Source organism: Balearica regulorum, chromosome 10 (assembly GCF_011004875.1).
Source record: "Balearica regulorum gibbericeps isolate bBalReg1 chromosome 10, bBalReg1.pri, whole genome shotgun sequence".
NCBI classification, from domain to species: Eukaryota; Metazoa; Chordata; class Aves; order Gruiformes; family Gruidae; genus Balearica; species Balearica regulorum.
The window spans coordinates 14,518,712-14,542,041 of NC_046193.1; positions in this window are offsets into that span (position 1 = coordinate 14,518,712).

Genomic DNA, 23,330 nt, shown 5'->3' on the forward strand with positions numbered 1-23,330 from the left:
TTTCCTAAAGAGCTAGTAACTCTGAGTAGAAAATTTCTGCCTTAGCTACAAAGGAGTCTCAGCACTTTTAAAGCTGTGGTGTCTGTGCATTTCCAGGTAGCGTATGCATGTATGAAAAAGGAAGAGAAAGAATTTTCAGTGTCCTAAAATTCACTCAGCTTGAACACCCTTTGCACAAACAGCGTGCATATGTGTGTTCAAGTATTGTAGCTCATCTGCCAAATATAATATAGCAGAAGTTCCCAAACATTGTAGTTTGTGTTCTCTTAAACATCTTTGCTATCAGGTACTAGATAACGTAATCAAAGAGTCTGCAAATGGACATTCGTTTATTCACAGCAGTTGTAATTTTAGAGCTTTCTAGGTCGTGACACCTTTTTACAATCTAAATGAATATTGATCTGAGCATAGTCTTCACCAAATTTATGCTGGATTGCACCTTTGCATGGGAAGCATGCATTTCTAATGGTGATCTTGAGATTAAACAAAAATTGTAGCAATAAATTTCTTTTCCACAGAGATATCTAGCTCATCAGCTGTTTTTTTTCTCTTGTTCCCTCTCCCTTCTGCCCCTTTTCTGCAGAAAAGAACACTTATTGTTCCACCCTGAAACTACGTTTCCATCATAAGCATCTCCTTGAGTCACCAAAAGACTTCCAATGCCAACACTTAACTGTTATGGCCGATGATGTGTGGAGTCTTGTCTGCATGCCCTAATGCAAAATCAGGACTCTATTATTTTAAGAGCTTCACTTAAAGATGACAACCTTCACACTGACCATTGACAGTCTTGATTTATGATATTTGTCTGCTGCTTTTTCATACTGGAGAACTAGTCTGTCCCTCTTGTATAACTTCTTTCTGCAGTGGATGCATCATAAATGTGGTTTTTGTCCTACCCATCAAAATGAGTTATTTTTGATTGTTGCCCTTAGGTTTGTCTTCTACTGCTGTAGCATTGCAGGTATTGTTCACTGATGAGAGTATGCCTGATACAAACTTCTGAAGACTTCCTTAGCTGTTCTTTTGTAGCCAGGTTTTCTCTGAATTCTGCAGAGCTCTTTTCCCAAGTGTCCATACCTTGCTGACATGAGATGGACAGGAATTGGTACTTAGGCTTTATAGACCCAAGTTTAACATGTCATCAATTATCTTCCTCCAGATGAAGAAGCATTTAAGATTTTTTTTTTCCAGACTTGTCATGGCAACTCACAGACTTTTAAGATAAAGCAAAAAGATAATGTTAGCTTAAATGATTGGCAAACTGGTTGACAAGCACAATGGGAGATGATCTTTGGTATGTACATTAACAGCTTGCCATTTCAGAGAACTCCTTTCAGTTGAATTGAGTGGCACTTTTGTTCTCTTTGCAGAGTTTCATTCCCACAGCAGGGAGAGTGTAAGAAGAGGAAGAGCAAGACCCTACAGATGACAGAGTCTGATCAGTTAATTTCAACAGCAACTTAAAAGGAATCTTTTCATCTCCTCATAATCCTCTGTCCATCACTTGCAGGGTCCCAAAGAAAGGAAGAGAGCACAAGAGCGTGGTGCCCTGAGGCCTGCACCACTCCCACAAGGTCAAACACATTATCTGCTCTATTGCCACTTCTGAACTGTGGCTATAGAGAAAAAGATGAACGGAAATCTGTTAATTTTTTCTCCCCACCCTATGTGAAACATAAAAGCAGCAGCAGAAAAATCTTGAGAAACAGGGTGATAATACAGAGATTCTTTTGCACAGAACAGAAACAGCCTGTATTTAATGTGTTCACAGGCACAGAAATGATTTGTGGGCTGGTTATTAGTCCTTCCATTAGTCTGCTGGAACCTGGAGATATGAGGTAGCTGCTTCAGCTGTGTCAGTGTGTTGAGTTTAAAAAGAATGAATGCATTGCTGTCAAATGAACCTTCTTTATTTTTTTAACCCTGCTTTATTATTAATGTACAAACAAACAAGACAACTGGATGTGAATGAGAAATTAACTCCAAAATAAAATCATCTGGCTGAAACACACAGAACATACCTGCAAAAAATGAGCAAAGATGGAGAGACGACACCTTAACCTTAAAGAACTGAAGTGGTGTCACATGAGCAAGGATGTAGGCTTGATAGCTTTAGATCTCTTCTTCCTGTGGTAATTTCTACTAGAAACTTTGCGTGGCGTGTCTTGGGGTCTGCAGCTCTAACAGGGTTCAGATTGCTATAATGTTAGTTGCAAAATAAGATTACAACAGAATTTAGTGATATCTACTTGTTTCTATTATGAACCCATAAAGAAGGTGAAAGATTTTAAAAAAAGAAAAAAAAATTCTTCAAACACTGACTCTACTCCACAGAGCCTGGACAGTAGCCAGTAGACTAAACTGTATCAAGGTTGCATGCTGTCATGTGAGACTGATCTGACTGGCTGTGTTTCTGTATTAATTCTCTGCCACCTCTACCTGTCCTCTTGGAAATAAGAGCACAGCAGAGGGGCACTTCTTCACAGTCAGGTCTCTGCAAAGCCTCTCAGGCTGCCCTGACCAAGGGGGAGCTGCAGAGCAAAATAATGGGACAGAGACTGGAGTCAAGAGAGCAGAGCTGTTTTGTTGTTTTTTGTTGGTGTGGGTTTTTTTTTTTTCCCCCGGAGAGCAGCTTGAAGAGAAGATTCAGATTGGGATCACTTCTTGTAGATTTCTGCCAGGCCTGTTCTGTATGTCTTTCAATATGCAGGTGTTAATTAAATCAGCTTAATTCCATTCATTACATCTCCATCGGAATTGGTCCAATATACTCTAATAACACTCAACTCGCTAATTGTTTTCCAGTGAAAATAGAGACGGGTCAGTCTGAACCTATAGGACTCTATTATTGATTACCTGGAAGCTAGATTGATGGTCTTTGCTTAGTTCTTAATGAATTAATCTGCATTGGTGATGAGGAAAAGTAGAAATAGTTTTGATGTTAAGTCTTGCTGAAGCTAGGCACATGTCTTAAATCTTGCAAACCAGCAATGGATAAATGAGAAGTCTTCAGCTCAGTAGAGTTCACCACAGGTTTCAGAATACTAATTTTGTTGTTCTTCATTTTGCTTTTGCTTAGAATTGAGCCTGAGTCTGCAAGCACATTGTTTTCTTTAATTTCTAACCCAAAAATGTCTCAATTTCAGTTTTAAAGGACAAATCAAAGCTGGAATCTGAGCTTCCCACTTGTAAGCCATATTTGAATTTACTGTAAATCAACGTGACTACTGGCTGGCAACAAAGTAGGATTTTGTACCAACTTAATGTACCCTGTTAGAAAATGACAGACACAAACTGGTGTTCTCAGAGGGGTACCTTTAGAGCCACAAATAATCTCACTAAAATTTGCAAACCCCCTAATTCCACAATGCTGCTATTTTCCATTAAAAAGCAATAATTCTTCTCAGTTTGTGCCATTCCATACCAGTAATTATAAGCACTCATCTTAAAAGACATTTCATAGAGTGTACATGTATGTGCACATGCACACAGATGTAGACCAGTGTGCAGAACCAGCTAGACTTTGAATTTAGGTTTTAGAACCTAGATAAAGTGACATGTGGTGTTGCGTACTGCTTTATGGGAGCCCTTGGTTAAAAAGATATGAGGATACTGATTGTAAAACCATCATGTTACAAACATTAGTTAATGCTTCTGTCAGTCAGTTCTCTCTGGTGTGCAGTAGTCTCGCATCAGAAGGCATTAATCTTACACTGGCTGATATACAGATATGCAGCATTGCTCTTCTGTTAAATCAAAGTGGTGCTCAGTCCTTTGCAGAAATGCATTCCAGCTGTGGCAGTAAGCAGCTCTGCTTTTTTGGCAACATGCTGTGCTGTTGCCTTCTTGTGAAAGGAATTGATATTTTTTTTTTTTTTTTACTAATGTACATAAATCTTTGGCTTTCAAGACTGGAAAAAATATTGGGGCCAAAAATCTCCTGTAATAGTCCCCCAAACCAAAAGACCTCGAGGGAATCTAGCTGTATTAAATAGTAAAAAGCAACAGTAAAAGCCACAATTCTATGTTGAAAGTCTAGTTCTGTTCTTGCTCTCCTAGGTCACTGCATTGTAAACTTGAATTAGTCAGAGTGTTAGTCAGAAGTATTGGAGAAATGCCAGGTAATCATTAAGGTGTGGCAGATTCTGATCCACAGCTTTGCTGCAGTAGTGGAAGTTCTTGGGACATCAATCTCCTATTGCTTTAATCATCCCAGCTTGTGTATTTAGTGGACGCAATGTCTGTAGCAACCACCTCCGCAGTGATTTAAGGCTGATCCCTGTTCCCTTCTGAGAGGGACAATTTAGGTATCAAAATTCTGGTGTAGGTTCATGGCCGGGAAAATGAAGGTGTCATAAATGCTTCTGGCAGCCCAGAGTGAGGTGCCTAATCCCTCAGGAGGTGCAGGATTAAGTCATGTCAGTTCTGTCAGTGCTACTTTATGGGCGGCCAGTATACAGTTTCTTGCCTAGCAGGCTGGCAGTTCTGAATCCCATTCCTAAATGCTTCTCCCCATCCCAGGAATGGGAAGATCTAGCCATAGTTGCTTGTGTGGGAATTTAGGTCCCTTTCTAAATATAGTTCCAAGTCCTAACAAAGTGTAAGAAAGCTATTGTATGAGAGAAAGTTGAAGTGTACCAGGAGTAGACTGAAGATAATTTGAATGACTTAAATGCTGTGGAAAGTGATTCTAAAAGACCAGTTTGATTCTTTCTGGCTTTAACATGATAGTGGCAGGTTTGCCACAGGTGCCATGGCTTCAGCGGGATTGTAACAAGGTGTGTATTTGGGAATCTGAACCTTCATCTAACATCACAATAGCAATGGTTACATGAAGACTTGTTTATTGCATCTCATTTTCACCAGGGACTCCTTCATGCTCACTACATTTCATTCTTGTTGTAGCTATGAGGTGAACATGGGGCAGGGACATAAAACTCATTTCTGCTATCATTTGTGTGCCTTGTGCCCTGAATCCAGCTGCAAACCTTAAGCCCATCTTGTTTCTGAGGGTAGCTTACTGGATCTTTCTAATCCTTCTCTAGGAAGAGGTGGCAGTTTTGTATGAAAGGTCAAGCTGCGTAAGTGTATAGATGTCCAGTGCATTTAAGGCAAACCCTTCTTGCCAGAATTAAAGCTGGTGCCATGCTCTGTGCCTTGCAATCTTAATAAACACTAGACAAAGGTAAGTAATGTTGCAGCATGCTGCTAACAGGTAACTCAGAATAAAGACAAGATTGGTGCTACTGGATGTGCCATCAGTCCCTCTGTGTCCACCCTCCTTGGGGTATTATAAATGATGAAAAAACCCAAAACCTGAAAAAATCCACCTTCCAATAAGTGAACAAAACTCCTCCAAATCCTTTTTTTTGAGAGAACCCAGAACTGATCCCACAGAGGTAAGATTCTTCACATTACTAAAATTGACATATTTTATTCTGTGTAGTTGTGGATTGGTTTATGGCCCATTTTTAAAGAATAAAATTTGATTTTTTTTTTGATGACAATGATCAGGTTTTTACCTGAGACACTTTGCATTTGTGTTTCCTCTATGGTGCCTGCTGGGCAAGTTGTTGTCTCTTTCCACTAGATCAGATGTGTGTGGTGACAAAAAAAGACAAATATGCATATGTGCAGAAAGGGGGGGTGGATGCCATCAGCTGTGGACAGGGCACAGCTTTTAGCATGTGCCAGCACAGAACAAGGCTGAGGTGCGTGGTTCCGTGCCACGACCTGTGGGGCAGTTTGTGAGAGTTCAACTTCACGGGAGTCAGCTGAAGGGTCGCATATAGAATTGCTCGTCACTGTCCTACTGCACAGCTTCTGTGAGCTCACAGCTCTGCTTCAGTCTCCAGGAAAGTCTAATTCCTTGTATCTGTTTATATATGTCTATATACATGTGTGTGTATATATGTATCTACTTGTATCTGTATTTCCTTTTGTTGTTCTAGTTCCTGTCTTTAGAACCCTTTTTACCAGGAAACCTACAGGAACCTTCTGAGGAGGCTTCCTTGGCTTGCTTGCTTGCAGTTGTGTTTCGAGCTCAACCTTGGTTGCTTCCATAACTTCTAACTGCCAGACCATTGTTGTTTGGGGCTTTTTTTGTTTTGTTTACCTTTGTTCTCTGGACCACTTTCACTGTGGTATCTTTAGCACGTTTGCTATTAGGCTTTTATCTTCTTGAAATGTCAGTCCCACTGTGTCATGTATATTCTATTTCGTCTCATAGTTGTAAAGCCTTTGGAGCAGGGGATGATATTTATTCTGTTTACATCATACCTTGCACAAAGGGTTATTAACTTGATTAGCCTCTAAGCAGTACTATGTTCTCTGTGGTATTTAATGTTAAATTACCATTGTGTATAAGGCACAGGCTTGCCAGTTACTTTTTCTTTAAATATGTAACTGCTTTTGTGTCTGTTTTTCCAAGATTGATAAATGCTTCAGCCAACTATGAACATATAGATGGGAAGTAATCTTGGTTGCTGCCTCTACGGTGCTGTTGTGCCCTATTTATTAATTGGGCCCTGCACAAAGCCATATTGCAGCACAAGTCACTTCTGTCTCTCCTTTCCAAATTGAACCCATCTATTACTAATCACTGACCTTAGATGTAGTACTGAGCTCATTTTCCTGTCTGAGTTGTGCCATCATCGCCATACTTATTCATCTTTATATGCTATTGTTATATAATATGGTATAAAAAGCATTCATGGAGTCAGCTGCCTTGATTTCTAGCTTCAGTCCCAACAGCTTTTCATTGTTGTGTTCACAAAAGCTTTGCTGAGCATGACCTCCCCTTTAGAAATCCTCCTGGACCATTCACTGTGCAGCCTGTCCAAATAGTCTTCTGTTCTTTGCCTTATCACTGAGTTTAGGATCTTTGCCTGTGCTACAGCTCTGTAGTTTTCTCATTTGGCCCTTAATTCCTTTTTAAGTGTTGATGCCACATAAGCTTTTGTCAAATGCTTAGCCCCATTGAAAAATAATTGTGGTTTTCTAGGATGGTGTACAAACCATTGCTGTTAACAATAGTGATGCTACAAAGGCTTTAGGTTATATAATGCTATGGACTTTTTTCAGAGAAGCCCTTTTCACTGAGGATCCCACCCCAAGCTGAGTTTTCTGCAATTCATTGTGAGAGAAGAGCTGATGATTCTGTGAAATTCAGAGAGAATTGAGCTGCTGCCAGCTTTGAAGGAGAAAGTGCCAAAAAGGGGTGCAATAGAAACCCTAAAGCATGTAAAACTGTTTCTACAGTATTTTTTTAAAAAAATCTCTCCTCACTTTACAGTTTGAGATACAGAATGTCCTTTGTGACTTCTCATGGACTGAATTCTTTGCCTGCTATGATACTGTCCTCAGTTGCAAAAATCTGATGTGTTGCCCCACTAGTAGATGCATGGCTTTTTCATGTGCAATCTTTTCTTCCTCCCTGCTGTTCATGAGTATAAAGAATTACAATTTTACTCTAGGAGTACTAATTCTTTCTGCTGAACAGCCTTTCTCTTTAAAACCTACAGCCTTTCTCAAAGAAAGTCCTGCCCCTTGGCAGCATCATATATTGATGCTTCTACGTTGGGACTCTTTATATCTGTTTTCATCTCTTTACACTCTTCAGACTTACCTGAGCCTTCTCTTGATATCTTGGGGGAAAAACCCCACAAACCATTTCTGTTGCCCTTGCACAATCGGCACGTGCCTTGTTGCTTTAGGTCTCCTGAATATCTAGTGTCCCACTAGCTGAATGCCATGGAGAAGCAGTACTTTGGGCCTTCCATGGAAGGCTGGTACAGGAATGTGCAGCAGGACAATACTGAGAAAATAATTTTTTAAATTCCAACCAAGTGTTAACTGTCTCTTATTGATTTGGTGCCATTGGTGCCCCCTTTCCCTGCTGTGTTCTCTTGCTACTTGTCCTCTGAGAGGTGGAATTTATCACCTCATAGGCAGATGGGGCATTTGGCAGAAGCTGGATCCAGATGTAAAGCTTTGGAAAGTTCCCAATAGCAGCATCTGGGCTTAACTCTGGCTTATTGCCTGAATTCTTTGTGAACTCCGAACAGCTGGCCATGGAACTGCCTCTGGGGTTATCTCTGGGGTGGTTGCTACAGATCTGGCTGTGAAATCATATTCTCCTGACATACCTCTCCACTCAGAGGAAATGTACCCATACGTTCACATGCAGGAATCTTTTTGTAGCTCAAACTTCAAATGTACTGTATAAAAAATGAGTATGTATCTTTTTGTACCCACAAGACAAATAATCTGGAAGCTGTGTGAGGAATAAGCTTGTGCATGTGCGTATTCACGTCAATGTATTTCTGTGTGTATCAACATGGCTAATTGTTAGCAGATTCTGTACTGCTATGACTGCTTTGACTCCAAGTCAATGGCCATAAGCCAGCAGAATGTGTGTCTAAATATCTCCCATCTCACGTAGCAGCAGAACACTGTAGGTTTTGGGCATGTTGCCTTCTGTCCATTTTACTTAAAGCGCAGTCCTGCGCAGTTGAATCATGTTGCCTTCATTATGTGGAACTTACTCCCATGCACAGGCCTGATAAAGACTAATTTTTCAGGCTTAGATGGCTCCTAATCCCGTGTCAGACCCTCTTTGTGGTGGACATATTCACTACTAGATAGATTTCAGTGCAGTCAAAAGAGAACAAATGTATATTGAGTCGGTGTTTTATAATGTTCACCACAGCTGCCTATATCATGAATGGAAAATTGTCTGCTATTTATGATGAATCATTGATTAGAATACACTTGAAATATTGGGCAGGAAATACAAATATTTCATATATGCATATATATATATAATCTCAAATATTTATTTATCCCTCTGTGTGTATATTGTGGTATGTATTTCTCTATAATTTAATGGTCAGACTTCTGAATTTTAATGCTTCAGAGTATAAAAAAATCATCTTTGTTGCCATACATTGTCTTGTTTGTTTTTTTAAATTGCCAGAAACCCTGATTTGGACTGACTTCCATTGGAATGACTACTCATTTATATGCAACTAAAAAAGCATGCATTTTGATCATATTGACTTCAAGATAGTAAAATTATATTATTTTTTCCAGAAAATGCTATTGGAGTTTCTAAAGTGCGGAATAACTCTTTATCTCTAGGTATTTTTAAATTTAATCCAGCATAAGACTAGTCTGAGGATGACTGGTATAGGTGCATTTTGAAGCAGAGGTTGGTTGTGTTTACTGTACCCAACATATATAAAAAGTCTTTCAGAAAGAAGACTTTTGTGAAAAGACAGGCTGAATGTTTCTGCTGAAATCTTTCAGCATAGTTAGCATGTAGCTCATTGACTTCAGCCTGGCTGGCAGGATTTCCACAAGAATCTGCCTCTTTGTTGGGAATAGTCCAGTGTACCTAAAATCATATATGGGATATACATGACTTGGTGTGGGTAATACGAGTGGGATTTTATAACTGACTGACTAGTGTTTCACACAAATAAAGCAAGAAGCTTTAGGATTTGTTTTGTTTTGTGGAACTCCTCTTTTCCCATGGGTGCTGTGAAAGGACCCTTTCTGTTGAAGAAAGGACGAATGTTGAATTTGACTACCGCAATGCGTATCTTTGGGTGCGTCCATCCTGCTTTTATACATACGTGGAAAACTAGAAGAATAGGGTAACTGGGGTTGAAAGTGTTTGAAAATGGTAGGATTTTTACCACTAGTTTCTACTAAGTCATTAGTAGGTGTTTTTCATCGGTATCTCTACTGAAAGTTTACTTGAATCAAGACTGGGTGAGTCTTACAAGGTGAACTGGTCCATCTGACTTCACTCTGTACTCATAAGCCACCAGGAATATTGTTGGTTTCCTTTATGATAAATTGAAAGATACAAATGTTAAAGGCAAGATAAGAAATGCTTTTTGGCATGTTTCTCTTATTTCCTTAGACCAAAGGTAATTTTGAATATAACAATGGAAAGCAGTTTAATTTCTTGAGGTCATTTCTGCTGAAGCACATGTCTCAATGTTTTGGTACTGCATATGCTGGATAAGCGCTGTCCCCTGAGATGTTCCATCTTTCACATCCTAGGAGTAAGTAGTCTGTGCAGTTGCTTGTAGGGCAGGTTCCCTGCCATCATCTCCTTTTGACAGCTCACCTGTTATCAGAGATTTTTCTCAATCGGGAGAACACATCTGTTCTTCTCTCTCCTTTTAACATTGACGATGCTGTTCTGACTACCTCTCAGTTATCTGGGGGAGTTTGGTGCTTAAAGTAAGAGGCATCAGACAGCACCAGGAGTCATACCTTCTGCATGACCTCTGCCAGTCAGGTCAGGTTAGCGATTGCTGCATTACACACAGCAAGCGCCGATTCTCCTGTTGTGGCTTCTCTCTCTTCCTAATTACTGAGATCCATCTCTTTCCATTACCTACTTTAGAAAGTGCAGTACACATGGAAAGGAAGGGTATTTATACCACGTGGAGCAGAGATAATAGGGGAAGCATAATGGAGAACAGTATTTTTTCTCTTTTTTTCCTCTCAGAATGCTTTTCCGCAGTTTTTTATATTCCTGTATATATAAAAAAGCAATAGGATATACTTTTTTAATTTTAGAACTGTGGCAGGTGGTGGGAAATGACAGGATGATATAAAAGCATTTTACTTCCCATGATGTAGTTTGGGGCCATACTATATTTGCTGCTCTCAAGTCTATGACAAGATTTACGTGCACAGAACCAGTGTCCCTGAAAGGGTGATTCTTGCTCTGATAGACCTAAATCTATACATAACTGGCTGGTATAGTTTAGGACAGCTACTGAGTAATAAACCCTGCTGATGTGCTAATCACCAATAACTTCCTAAAATCACTTGGTAGCTGGGATGACATGTTAAAGGAAGTTTTAAGACCAGTAGCCTGGCATGCATATCTAAGTAGCCTTGTCTGAACAGGTACAAGGTCTAAAAAGCACAGAGCTGAAATCTCTTGTATACCTTTAAAACCCACGGTACTATCTGGACCTGCTTGGATTCTCACTCACTGTTGCAGGAAAGGTGGGTTTTCTGGCAGCATCTTGTGATGTTTTCTAGAGAAAGTCTTAGAAGCTACAGCAAAACCCTCAGCAGCTTAAGCTCAAGCAGTAAACCTGTTAGTGAGCGTGATGTCTGAGCTACGATCTGATAGACATGCAACTACAACTGAATATAAGCCAAAAAGTATAATTTTCATATTATAATGCCATTTAGTCTGTTACTTGCAATCTGCCTTTTAAGAGCAGTTCTAGGTCACTGACCTGTTCATAACTTAAATTTTCAGAACCACCATGGAATTTTGCACAAAGCCCTCTTGAATAAGAAAAGATCTGTCTGTTCAGTTTCCTGGTGCAGCAGGAACATATGATTTTTTCCCCATCATTTTCTTAATACCTTTTTAATAATGTCTGCTTTCTCTCACATAGTGCAGTAGTGCATTTATGAAGAACTTTTTCCTTTAACAGCCATTGTGGTTTTGACAGTATTCTGAATAATAGAAATTCACTTTTCCAGTGTCCCAAATGACAGGGCAAACAGTTCCATCAGCGATATATCTTCAAAATTGGATTTAGCAAATAAAAGTGTGGTGGACTTTAAATATAAATAAGACTCATCCCTTGGATCTTCTTTTAACTGCAAACCTTCAAAGAAATTATATTTTTACTTCCAGCAAATTACCTAGGAGAAAAAAATGACAAGAGTAATCTATTTTTTTCACAGCTGGTCGGTTGGCCAGAGTTTCTCATCAAGGAGTACATGCTGTTTGCTCCCCAGATGGACAGGCTGGATGAGTAACAAATCCACAGAGCCTGGGACACAAGGTAGAAGTTATACTGCCTGTGCTTTTAATCTTGCACAGCTCTGCTCATTGGTAATTGCAGGTGGCCCATATCCAAATGAGACTCTATTGGGACAATATCCTATATCTTGTCAGAATGAGTCCCATTAAAGCCTGCACTGGAATTAGACCAAAACCTTGAAACAGTTATGGGAAACCTATTTTTAAAAATAAGTTGAAGCCATAATGGTGACAATTAGACATTTAAGCAACATCAGCTGTAACTGCAATTTTAGCTGCTTCTGCTTGGTTCTTGTTTTGTCTGTCTGGCTCAGCTACAATAGGAGGTACTGAGCAAAAAGTGCATGAAGCTGTGACCATGATCATTCTGTCCCTTGTTCCGGGGCCTCTGTGTAGTACTGGAGCAGCAGTGCATGTTTGAACAGTGCCTAGCAAATTCCCTGAGGCTTGGAAAAGAAATGCTGTCTGTACACTGCCACTCAGCTATTTGGGTCACATCTTTCTCAGCTTGCTTTCCCTTTAATTTAAAGAATGTTTGCTGTTGTCTTCATTCTGCCCAGGAATACTCCTCCTTTATCAACCAAAAGGCATAGAGATTTAGGAGCCTTTATTGTGAGTCTTATTAGAAAGTCTGAATTACAAAGAAATTACATACATTAGCCCCAAACCATTTCCTTGGGAATACCAACCTCCCCCTTTCCTCCTACAGTCTAAATGCTGAAGACCTGCATTTTCCTCTTCCTGTGCTTTTGAGATGCCATACCAGAGCAGAAACATCTCAAAGGTACACTAAAATGCTAGTGGGCGTATTTAAAAGTGATATGTCTAATTTCTAAAGAAAGCCTCGAGGCAAAATGGTTCTTACTCTGGTGTAATCCTGTTGACTCCTAATCATTATACTCTTAAACCAAGCATATAAACATTAGACTCCAAAATCATTAGCATAAGACTTGGAGAGCTGCTGTGGGGGATGCCGTGGTAACTGGGGTGTTCTGCTTCCTTCTGCCATTTTCATGGGAGCTGCAGGACTGAAGTAGCACAGTGGTCCATCCAGTCTAGTGGCCATCTCCTCCAGGGATGGTGCTGGGAGGGCTCTGATCTTTCAGCACAGCTCAGCATGCCTATTGAAAGCGGATCCACTCTTTCTCTCTCCCTCTTTCAATCTCATGTCTGCAAATCAGGCTGGTGTGTAAACTCAATGCTGACTGCATGGATTAGAAGTGAGATGCTTGTAGATGTTTTCTTTCTGTGTGTTTCTCAGCTTCTGATGTGATGCAGTGTTGTGTTGTGTCTCCCTCCCATTGGTCCCTGGCTGTGTGCTGCTGAACAGCAGGCCTGCTGGCAGCTGAGGACAAGCTGCACAAGGAATTTCAGCATGCTGCTGATAACGCTGAGGGCTGGTCATGACATCTACTTTAAGGGTAGATGAAGTCTTCTCAGAGCTCTTTGCGTCTTCTCTTTCTCTTTGGCTGGTCTGGCCATGATATATATGTAGGAGAGGGTATGTGGACGTGGGTAGTAGGAAGAGGTCATATTAGGAAAAATGTAATCTAATTAATTTATCTAGTTTTTAACTCTGCCACTGAATGGTGATGATGCAATACCTCCCTGTTTTATCTGGTACCTGGCGATCTCCTGGTATGGATACCTGCTGGGCTCATGCAGTGTCCTTAAGACAAATAACTAGGACTGGCAGGAATCTGCACTGCCCTTTACTTCTCCACATAAAGAGCAAACCTGAATTTTTGCCATGTGGCATTACTTCAGGATCCCATGTCCGCTCCTGTCCTCTTTGCCCTTCTAGTGGTCTTAAGAGGAGTGAGTGAGGAAAGGTGGATGTAGCCCCCCCCCTTTTTTTTTTTTGGTGTAAATAAGAGTACATTGGTAGTATTTCTTGGTAATGTATCTTGATGTGTATTTCAATAGACCGGTTACAAAGTACCTAAGTCCTGGGCCATAAGACTGCAATCTGTCTTGGAAGGTTTTGCTGATACACACTCATCTGCTGTGGAGCTATGTGGGCTGATTTCATGTAAGCCCTGTAGACTACTTTATCTTCAGCAACCTCCTCAAACCAGTTGATCAAAGGTAATTTAGATAAAGCATTTGTGCCCTTGCTCACCTTCATGGTCAATATTTAACTGCTTAGCTATAATAAAGATACTTTGATAACTAGCACACACAATACACAGTCACTGATTTGTTGCTGTACCCTAATTGTAATTTTTCTCCTCCGTAAGAAAGTAAGGTAAGACTGTATACAAACAACAGCATCAGTGAACAGCACATTTGTATGAATGGGGGCACAGAGGCTAAACCTGAACAAGCTAGAGATAAAATACAGCGTAATTCTTGTGTAACTGGTAAAAAAGTGAAAGGTGGTTTGGTTTTGGTTTTTGTTTTGTTTTTTTTTTCCTTTCTTTTCTTTTACTGTAGAGCAAGAAATTTAGTATTTCCTGGATTCCAAGGCTGAAGAGCCTACTTAATCTTTTGCGTAACATTGTCCAGCAAGTTTCTGCAAGCAATTTTCTGGGAATCTATTTTAGATATTTTTGTGTATATGAAAGTGAGTTGGAGGGGCAAGTCTAATACTTAGAGGATTTAAATGCAGTGTTTAAGAAAAGTATGTGTCTATTCAAGAACTTACAAATGCTGCTGTAGCTAGTGTTTTGATGTCTTTCACAGCACAAGGAGTGAACTCCCTTTGTATGTCTGTTATTCACATGGTTGTGTTCTGGGTCTAATGTAGTGGAAGAAAAGAAAAATCTCCCTAAACAAATGACATTACCTGAAATAATATACTTTCTCCACTAACATGCACCACAGACTTAATAGGTGTATAATTAAACTTTTAGTCTGGAAAGTAGTTGTGGAAGACGGACATCTTTTTATTAGTTTTGTGCCTGGTCTGTCCTGACTTTGCTGGCAACAAGTGTGAACACTGTTAGTCCTACAGAGTCTAAGAATGACAAGGCTAGCTGAAGCTTTGTAATGCTGGGTGAGTCTCCTGCGCTGCTGGTTTATTAGAAGGAAACTGGAAGTCAAGTCTTTCAACAGTAACAATTCAAGCTTCTTAGAAGCAAAATAAGGTTTCCTGAAGGGATAGGTTTGGTGCTGACCCCAGTGAGCTCAGAGTAAAATATGTTCCAAAATAGGTAGACTGCTGTTTTTACTGTCGTTTTCCTGAGCAGAGGCATCCTGAAGCATGGATAACTGTGTGTTTAATGAACACCAAGGCAGCTCAGTGTTCCCCATGGGTGTACATGAATGGCTTTAGGAGTCTGATTTTCTGCGTGCCGTTAAAAACCAAGTAAAACCAAACAAAAACCCGATGAAACCCAAAAAAACTACATATGGCCATGTGTATGGCCATTTTCTTCTTTTTTCTTCCAGGCTGACTTTGAGCAGCGGTTTCTTGTGGCTGTCCCAGCAGCCCTGAATGCAGGTCCACTCTCAGCATACCCAGTGGTTGGTCGGCTCCTAAAAAAAACTGTTTGCAGCAAACAGGTTTCAGAGCACGTGTGCTTTGCACTGGACCTGTCTCATGGGTATGTGGCACCTACTGCACAGACATTCTGATGAGCCTACAGTGTATCAGCTTTTTCCCGTTGTTCAGAACCATGTGCCACCAAGTGCCCAGAGTGATTTCTTCTTCCACTGGGTCATTTCTTTTGTTATCCTGGGCTCAGTAATCGGGTCAGACCAGCTTGAACTTTGTGCGTTTGAGAGAGAACCCATTACTGTGTTTTTTCAATATCGAGAGTTGATTTAATTATCCCTTCTCATTTTCAGCTCATGCAGGAAGCATTCTTTTTTTCTTACCCATTTAGCCAGAAACATCACAGGCATTTTTATGGGCTTACTGCAAAAATGTCTTAGTGGTCTTGAATATTCCGTGACAGCAGTGTCTATGGTACTTTTATCTCACTACACATGCCAAGGCAGCCGGTTGCCTCCCAAGAGAATTAAGGTCAGACATTGCCCCCTCATAATGGTGAGAAAATAAGGTTTTTAATGTGAACAAATTTGGGTTGAGATACGAAACAAGGAAACAAGCCATTCATGTATCTGTTGTAGCATATCACAAAGGTGGGAGAAAGGTAATTGCAGCTTAATTCATTAGGATATGAATACATTTGGTGGGGATAGCAAGTAGCAGAGAATTTTTACTGATGTGTGGCTTCCCTAGAAGCCAAATGCTGGTAAAGGCTCAAGCAAAATGTGATGGAATTCATAGCTGCATCTTGGATACCATGGCAAAACCGTGTCCTGATCCAAAAAATTCATTGCCAAACTTCTTTTGGCTTTAAGGAAGTCAGAATCTGAAGGCCAGAATTTAACAGAAGATTTTTAACAGACTGGCTTTCGGTTTTCCAACAGAAATGCACCATGAGGGAATTAGGAAGCAGATGAGATGAATAATGAACCGCAACATTTGGGTAGCACCTTGCCCATGGCAAAAATGTTTTAAATCTGTGCATGCATACGCTTGGAAATATACATTGGACTTATCTCCAAGACAGGAGAGCACCAGTAATGGCAACTTATTTATGTAAATGCCATTACTTGTTGGGCAGTGGTGCATTTAATCATAAGCAAATCTCCTTTACTCTTCTAAGCCACTTTTAGCAAGGAAAGGATGTTGCTTAGGCTGTCAAAAAGCTATAGGAAGAACCATATCAGGACATGTTGAGATTCCTTAAACACAAAGCTTTTCTTTGCAACTCATTTTCTCCTGAGCTTACATTTATACTTTTATTTCAAGAGCCTAGGTTTCCTTGAAGGCTTGTTCCACCTGAGGAGAGATGTTCCTGTCTTACTTAGTGTCAGCTTTGATTCAGAAGGTAATTCTGCATGGATCCAGGAAGCTGTGGCTTTTCCCACCAGTTGGTCATCTATCATTTCATTACAGTGAGGTTACCAAATTGACGTGTCCTGGCTAATTCTTCTAATGCAGCTATATAGCTATGTAGTGTCTCATCAGGCAAGTGCGCATGCTGTCTCAATTGATAATACTCTGTGATACTATTAGCAGATGGCAGAACATGACCTACCTGTGAAATCTGACTCACAGGGATCTTCTAACAGTGTCTGTTTTCTCAGGGAACGTCTTGAGACATACTTTTATCTTCCTGGTCCAGCATTGCAACTGTGTTTTATTTTCCATAGAAATAAAGGAAGGTATCACACTGCTGGTATTTGGCCTCGTAACTGCTAGTGACTAGCTAAGTAATGAAGATTTGCTGTTAATATTAATACTTAACATTTCTTCAAATGAGGCTCTAATGAAATTTGATATATAACTTTTTAAATAGTGGCACAGGAGCTATTTTAAATTTAACAACTGCAGTATCTTTTCTTCTTATATTTTTCATTAATCTTCATGTGCTTAATTAGTTGCTGTTCCTCAGTGGGAATGTTTGACTAGAGTAGAATGAGACTAATGAAATCTCTTGGGTTGCTACTGCTGGAAAGGAAAAGGACTAAGTACTAGAAGGACATCAAGCCTGGCTAAATACAGTATTTATTCATGGGTTAGTCCTGTGTGGCAATGTTTGCATAAGTGAAAGAAAAAGTCAAAGATAAGAGCACAGAGTAACATGCTTTCAAAACTTTCTGGTGTCACATTCCACAGGAAATGGTTCTTTAATTGTGACCCTTAGTTTGCAGGGCAGGTATAGGAAATGTGCAGACTGGAAGTCTGTGCATAAAAAGACCTAATGGGACAAGTTCAACTCCTTTTTTGAAAGCCTAGCATGCAGCTTAGCAAATACCAGCAAATCAAGATTGAAGTGCATTAAATCCCAACCCTAGGATAGGGAAAATAGGCTACAGTTTTGAAATTAGAAGCAAAAAAAGAATTATGTATGAGACATCACCAAATACCTGGGTAAGGCTGGACTCTGAGGGGAAAAAACATCGCTAGCAGTGAGATTGGCAACATCTGCAGTGGGATTAGGACTAGGTCCTACCTTTCCTTACTTTTGCCTGAGAACAGTATTTAAAATGTTTAATTTGCTTGTTCAAAAGACTGCGCCCATGACTTGCTTCACGTTTAGCCAGAGTATGTCACTTATCATGGTGTAGTATAAGGGCTTATACTGAATATTAGCTTCTGTGAGACCAGATACAATCTCCCTGTTCGTTGTTTGGAAGCAAGAAATAGCATTTGTCTTTTCCCCAGCATACTGCATTAGTGGTCACTATAACAGAGCTCCTCCCATGCTGTGATAACAGTATAACAGATACTATCATCTGTATGTCTTCAGAAGAATAGGAAATAATGAGCCAGATTCACTTCTGTTCTGGTTCCATTGAAGTTGGAGAAATTATATCAGCAGGAAGTTTGGCCTCATGCATGCTAATTGAGCTCTTTTCAGTTCAGTGCTTTGTATTACTTTAATTTTAAAATTATAGCCATAAATTGTGCCTAGCAATGCTATATCAAGAACTGCATCTACTGCCAAGTGCAGCCTCTTGGGCCCAGTTCTTGCTGCAGCAGGCTGCTGCTTGTTAGGTACCCTCAGACTTGTTTTTGAAAAACCTGTTGTTAAAATGACACCGTTTGCAACCAGCGCAGCTACCTGCTAACTCCAATATGTACCACATCTGAGTGCCTGACAAGACCTGTACCTCTTAATTTAAGAGTAATGTGGCAGGAGAATGGAAAACATATGTCCGTCTAAGGAGACCCAGGCCTTGTCACAGCATGAAGGCTACACGTCCTCGGGCAGGTATTTTCAAGTGAGATTCGTTGCCCCAAGGGACCTGGTAAACAGATGCTAAGAGGCTTTGATTTGGATTGGTTTCTCCAGAGATGCCTGCCAACCTGGGCTGATCTGTATATCTTACTCTGTGTTGCTTTTCTCATATGCAAGAAAAACAGATGGGAAGGAAAAAGGGGAGGTGGCATTGCTAGCAGCTCCAAGGTACCAAGCAGCTGACTGTTGACATTGGCTGGTCACAGGGAAAAAGTGACTTGCTGAGTTCAATATCAACTCCAGTGGCTGTTGTTCAGCCCAATACTTATGAAAAAACAGCTCCTAGGCTAAAAGGTCTTATTTTTTGGAGGTGGAAGTGTCTGTTTATTTAATTTATTTGACTTTAATGTTATCTAATCATTCTTACATTATTGTATTCTCTGTTTGTAAGTGATCTATTTTCTACTAGATTGCTCACTATTTTTACTGTATGTACATTTACAGTAATGAACCTGAAAGCTGAAACAGATGATAACACAGTAATTGTTTTTTAGGTCTGTAATAATTCATGAGTATTGTCTACATAGTGGGTTTTGGATGGTCTTCAGGGGTAAACACATTAAACAGGTACCTGTAAGCTCTTTTACAATCTATTAGCATAATAACATTCTGTAAAATAAGCATCTTCATGATCTAAGAACATCTGATGTTGGTCCATTAACTGCCTTCATCTTCAGTTCAAACTGCCAATGGCCCCCATATCTGGGCATCGTTTAGTATTATAGCTGAGGAATCTCCTGCTGTTTTATGAAGTGACAAAGATCAAACAATATACTAGGGGTTTAGATTCTTTTCCTTTAAAAATACATTATGCCCCATGTGAATGGCAAATCACCTTGACAAATGTTGCTCTATGCCAAGTTATATACTGGTATGCTCATAGCCTAATAAAATTACATCTTGAAACCCTTAATTTTGTCATTAGCAGTTGTTGTTTCATCTTCATAACAAGTAATTAAGTAGCACATGAGGAGAATATAATTTTTCCTTCATTTATTTATTGAAGTATCAAGGGTTACATTCGACAATGCTATTATGATACACATCTGTTTCTGTTCAAATTAGGAAGGTTTTAATGATACCTCAAGAATTAGAAAAGCAATTGCTTAACTAAACTGAGGGAATTCCCTACAAATAAGAGTGTATTATGTTTATACAAGATTTGTTTAATCTAGGAGTTGTTGTATAATTAAATTATGCAGATGAAAATTAGATATCCTTGTTTCCAACTCTTCATCATCATACTGTAAAGCTACAAAGAGCTCTAACTGGTCTTCATTGTACATCATAATTATTCTTTTGTAGGTAATATCCAGCTCTGACAACGTGCGAAGAGAGATACTGACAATGTCGTGAGAGATATTGAAAGTTTAAAAGGTGCCTGTGTTTAAAAAAAAGTCCAAAGTATTAATTTAAAATAGACAGGTATTAAACCTTCATTTTCCTATTCTGTAGTTTTAAGTAGTGATGCATAAACCATATTATGGATAAAGTGGAGGGAGCAGTCTGAAAATCCCTAGCTGCTTTTCTTTTTCCTTGGTACATCTTTTAACCTCATTGGCTTTACTATATGCAAATATAATCATTACTTTATGAAGGTAATGGTTTCCCATACGGCCCACTTCTCTGTGCCTGGCAGTTGCTATTACATTTTAAGGATATCATCACATGTTTGCTTAGGAAAGTGAAATAGGGATTTCAGAAGGTCTCGCTGTCTTCAGTGTCAATCTGTCCCTACGTTTGCCAGTCTTGCTAAATGAGAAGACCACCACACTTTATGAAACTTTCCATTGTATTTCACCTGCGTGCCAGAACTACAGTTCAGAAAAAGCTAAAGCAAACCCACATCTGTTTCCAGAGCTCTAAGTTTTGAAATGTTTGGATATTGGTCATCAAAATAAAATCAGACAAAACCATCGAAAAGTCAACACTTCAACACAGTGTTTGCTTAACCCATGGGAACTTCCTGGGGTTTAGATCAGCTGCTGCAATTGGGTTTTAGCCCAGGATTGTGATGATGAAAACAAAAATGGTGTATGAGTGTAGATCCACATTTTGGCTTTTTAAACTTTCTTCCATCTGAAAGAGAGCAGGGAGATGTTTGAAGCATTTTTTTTCTTGGACACCTGTGTGCACTCTTGGAGGAAAAATGTTCAATCTCAACTTTAAAAAGAGCAAAACTGTCCTGAGAATTAGTGATGAGAGAATCCAGGAAATCTGATTGCTGGGCAGAGAGTTGAAGATGGCTGCTCACAGAAGGTTGATGCTTTTCAAGTATCTCCACATCAGTGAATGTCTGGCTTCTTGGCAATGTAGACTCTTCACCTTTAAGTAAATGTATTTGTGAGTAGATTAGTTTTCAAGCACTTTAATGTGTGTTTACTCTTCAGATATTCACTGTGGCTGTTTACCTCTGCAAGATAAATATTTAAAATTGCATTTGAACCTCACATTAACATTTATGTTCATGTCATTATAGTTTCTTTTTGTGAATGAGATTTACCTATCAGTCTTAAAGCTGTAATGAGTCTATTTTTGTAACTCTTAGCTTCTCATGATACTCTGCCATAGGGTTGAATTAATTTTGTGGCATGTTTACTGCTCATTCATCATCAGAGTCACAGCAATGAAGCAGTCATCAGGATAGAAAAGCATTGGCGTTTCGTGAACAGTGCCAGGAGGACAGGTCTTGCAATGGAAATCCACATATAACACTGTGCAGCCACCTATTCCTGGGCAGTGAACGTGTATTGGGAACTGACCTAAGGGTCTCTGGGGCCAAAAGCTTGACAGCTGAACAAGACACTGGATACAGGCGTTTTATTTCATTCTGGAACTTGTCCCTGGAAGGGAAAGGGCTCACATCTTGGCCATGGATTTTGGATTTTTTGGATTTGCTAGGAGCAGAGTGCAGACTCTCTCTTTGTTTTCCCCATGGCTGCTCAAGTAGTGACTTTGTCATGGCTCTTAGTGCCAGGTTTGTGTTGGTGACTTAGAGGGGTTCCTCCACCATCTCCCTACCTGATGACATATGAAAATATGCCCAATAACTAGAATAGTAGAACAGGTTATCTTTCCAAGAAGGGATTATCCTCCAATTGCTGTTTTTTCATCTTTGAGTTATGTTCAGAAGTGCATCTGACAGTAGCTGTGTCACTGCAGGGTCTAGTTTCTTCCAGATTGTCTCTTTCTGAAGAAATCAGAAATTCCCATGTGTCTAAACTAGATTTTCCTTTCCCCATTCTCTAAGGACTGATCTAAATTTCTATTTGGTTGCACCTCAGATTTTATGGTGAAATGCTTAAGTATAAATCCGAGTTCCTGTATTTCATGGAGAGTTTTGGCAAATGTTTCAGAGCTTTTCCACTGCATAGTCAGTTTATAGCATTATTGTGAAAACTGGAAATTTTGCAATTCAGGTAGTGCTAAGTTATATCAAGTGGAAGTAGTGTGGTTATGTAATGTCATGTGTTTCATTAGTTGGAGCAGTATGCTTACGTAAATATTGTGCCAGAAGTCAAATAACAAAGTATGCAGTCTACTCCCTTCTAGTTTTGTAAAGGATAAAGGTTTTCTTTCCTCCTAATGTGCTATTTAACAATTGAAAATTATTTAATGGATAACTGCAAATACTTTTTTTTTTTTGGTAAGAATTAAGAATGTAATTATATAGCTGAAAATATCTGAGCATATAATGAAGATTCAGATGAAGTTATAAGAAAATTAATGCTATGAATAGAATCTTTTTAAACCATTTCTTAGCACTTTGAATAATTTAGTTCTTGAATGTTTTAATTATTTTTGTGCAGAGACACGTGTGTATTCAATAAATCTGGAAATTATTTCCCACTACTTAAATTCTTTTGTGTTTTAGAGCCACAGAAATCTTTAACATATCAGTTATATAGGAAAGAAATATCTGATCTATGAAGGAAATGTTACAGGAAATGAAAGGAACTCAGTGTCCAGTGTGCACAGGACTGTACTGAGGGAGGATTATTAATCCCTACTCTTTTGGTATGAGACTACAGTTGACCACTTTATATTTTAGAAAAGGGTATAGTTAAGAGTCATTTTGGGTAAATAGATCTTAACTATATGGCACTGAAATAAAATAGATCTTATATGCTCTAGCAAATTATTTGTTGTTCACTATTTAGGATGTTAAAGAAGGAAAAACTTTTTTCTTGTGAAATTCATAGAAACAGAGATGTCAAGACATGCTGAGCTGTTCCCTTTACCCTCCTGCTCTATACATGATCGCGGCCAGCAGTGTGAATTTTTGCATTTGGTTCAGCTTGACTCCAGCTAGAACATATTAAATGATAGTCAGTGTTCTGGTTTTGGCAGGGATACAGTTAATTTTCTTCCTAGCAGCTGGCATAGCGCTGTGTTTTGGATTTAGGATGAGAATAATGTTGATAACACACTGATATTTTAGTTGTTGCCAGGCAGTCAATGACTTGTCAGCTGCTCACACTGCCCTGCCAGCCAGAAGGTGTGTGGGGGGGTGTGCACAAGGAGCTGGGAGGGGACATGGCCAGGACAGCTGACCCAAGCTGGCCAAGAGGATATTCCATACCATATGATGTCATGGGTATGGGGGGTTGGCTGGGAGGTGAGGCAGTTTGGGAACTAGCTGAGCATCAGCTTCGGGTGGTGAGCAACTGTGCTGTACATCGCTTGTTTGTTTGTTTTGTATATTTGTCATCATCATCTTCTTCTTCTGTCCTATTAAACTGTCTTTCTCT